Genomic DNA, 2,618 nt, shown 5'->3' with positions numbered 1-2,618 from the left:
GTGTGTGTGTGCTCCATCTGCTTCAGCCATTCATGAACTCCTGCACCTGAAAGACAAAGACTTTCCATTATCATTCATCTCAAGTCAACGATAACTATCATTGCCCTGTTCACTGCCGTTTCCCACCATTATGCTCTGTGCTACTAAATCAAGAACTTGTTATTGCATTTCCCTGTTTCTGAGTCTGTATTCCATAACAGCGTTGTCAGCTCGATATATGGTTATTTTGGGGAAGAGGGTGGAGATGCATGTGTAACAGTATAAAACGTAACCTGTGTTTTTTATTGTTTTTCCACTGGCTATTGAATAAAAATGAATATCTGGGTTTAACGTAATACCACTACAAGCCGCTAGAGGGCACTAGTGCAAGAGGGCTACCAGATATAAACCTGAGAAAACCCATGAACAAGTCAGTTCAGTTTGGTAGAAGGGAACCTCATGGTTAACTTTTATGCTACCTGTTAGCTGTTGGAAGTCCGTTTTTGAGAACTCGTAGAGTTTATGCTCAAATGTGAGTATTGTTTAACTGTATATTGATGTATTTGAAATGAATAATGTCTGATGTTATGTTTTGCTTTCTTTGGTAGCAAGAACTTTTCATTATCAGTCATTATCATCATTGGACCAACACAACTCTTGTGAGTTAGGGATCTGGGGGTTACCATACTGTAGCCATTGACTAACTTCACCTCATCTTCATTTTGGATTATTGGAGTATATCATTGCGTCGCTCTCAAATAACCTTGTGGATTTAAAATCATCTCATCTCATCTCATCTCATCTCATCTCATCTCATCTCATCTCATCTCATCTCATCTCATCTCATCTCATCTCATCTCATCTCATCTCATCTCATCTCATCTCATCTCATCTCATCTCATCTCATCTCATCTCATCTCATCTCATCTCATCTCATCTCATCTCATCTCATCTCATCCTCATTCTCAACTCATCTCTCCTGGTCATTTACATTAAGTTTCATTTATTATTTGGTCACACCAACTCAGAGATAAAGACTGTTTGTTTATTGTTGGAGGAATTATATAGTATGCACTTATTTGATATTTGTTGCATGAAGTGGTTTTATTTTTCAGTACTGGTCAAATTTCTGTTGAACGTCCTCAGTGTAACACCTAAACAAAAAAGGGGTTGTTACAATGTGCGCACAATATTCTGCTGACTGGGTTTTATAAAGCGAATAAAACTCCTGGTTTTAAAAGTGTGCATACGCACGAAAGCTAGAAATCTACCTTATGTGCGTACGTACACTTTTAGGATGAAATCTACCGAAAGGGTTATACCCTGGTCTTTTGCTATGAACACAATGTTCTTTTCTCCTCTGACCTTACAACAAGAATGAAGTTGATTTGGTTGTTTACAGCATCCAAGCACTTCTCACGTGATGTTTAGGATTTTAAATAAAACGTGATGAAAGACTGTAGGTCTCGCACCATGTTTGTGTTTTTTTTTATTTGTGTTTTTAGTTCTGAACAATGTTCTTTCAAAACATGGCAAGTAATGTTACAAGTTTAAAAAAATGGATGTTGTCTGTAGTGATATTTGTCATTAGACAACAAATTACAGATTCAATATATTTGTTATGAGGTAAGATGTTATGGGAAAAAAGGAGGCGGGAACCGGTGAACATTAAACAACTTTAATAATAAAATAAACCAATACAAAATGAAAGTAAAGACAGCAGCCCCTCACGGACGACTGCTGTCACATAAACAAAACACAACATAAATCCAGGCCTGGTCCTCTCTCGTCCTTCACTGTCGTCGCTCCTCCTTTATGCTTCCGCTCCTCCGTGAGAGATACGAGACCGGTGCGTCGCGCAGGGGTCGCTCATCACGCCACCGGCCTCGTCCTGCTCGCCACAGTGTTATATACATTTAACACACATTTCACTATTTTGGGAGCTGACAGTTCAGGAAACCTTTCATCACACTGCATGAAAAGAGTAATTTCCGGGTTAAGTTGGATATAGGAAATTTCAGTCAAACTTAAGGTGTACGACCGTGTGGAATCTCGTATTGTTGCATACACTTGAGATGCACAGAGATTTTCGATTTCTAATTACACACTAGACTTGTTCAGAGATTTCCAGTATACCAGCAATTGCTGATGTCATGTCTTTTCTTTTTCTTTTTTTTGTGGTGTTTATCAGTAAAAAATCAGTCATCTTTTAAATGTGCAGGTTATTTGAAATTAATCCTGTTTTGAATGATTACTGGAATGAACTCATTTAAAATACTCAAAAAGCCACTCAGTGGTAGTGTCATATGTCAGTGCTTGTTTGGACTTTAAAGCTGTGTCCCAATGTGAAGGCCGCAGACTTCGAAGGGTGCAGCCTATGCATCCATGTAGCCTTCGTAGGATTTCCTAATTGCGCAACCAGGTGCTGGTGCTGCTGGTGCTCGTGCTGGTGCTCATGCTGCTGCTGGGGCTGGTGCTGTGCTGCTGGTGCTGTTGGGGCTGGTGCTGTGCTGCTGGTGCTGTGCTGCTGTGCTGCTGGTGCTGTGCTGCTGGTGCTGTGCTGCTGTGCTGCTGCTGGTGCTGGTGCTGTGCTGCTGGTGCTGTGCTGCTGGTGCTGTGCTGCTGGTGCTGTGCTGCTG

At 40.8% G+C, this 2,618-nt stretch overlaps 1 long non-coding RNA gene across 1 annotated transcript; it reads left to right on the top strand.

Moving 5' to 3' along the window:
• The first annotated feature begins 408 nt into the window (after positions 1 to 408).
• LOC309511824 lies at positions 409 to 1,441 on the top strand. The gene is made up of 2 exons (XR_014210785.1): positions 409 to 511; positions 588 to 1,441. It is a non-coding gene; the product is annotated as an uncharacterized lncRNA (long non-coding RNA).
• The last annotated feature ends 1,177 nt before the right edge of the window (positions 1,442 to 2,618 follow it).

Source organism: Leuciscus leuciscus (assembly GCF_965113295.1).
Source record: "Leuciscus leuciscus genome assembly, chromosome: 12".
NCBI classification, from domain to species: Eukaryota; Metazoa; Chordata; class Actinopteri; order Cypriniformes; family Leuciscidae; genus Leuciscus; species Leuciscus leuciscus.
This window is presented reverse-complemented; position numbering and strand designations above follow the sequence as displayed.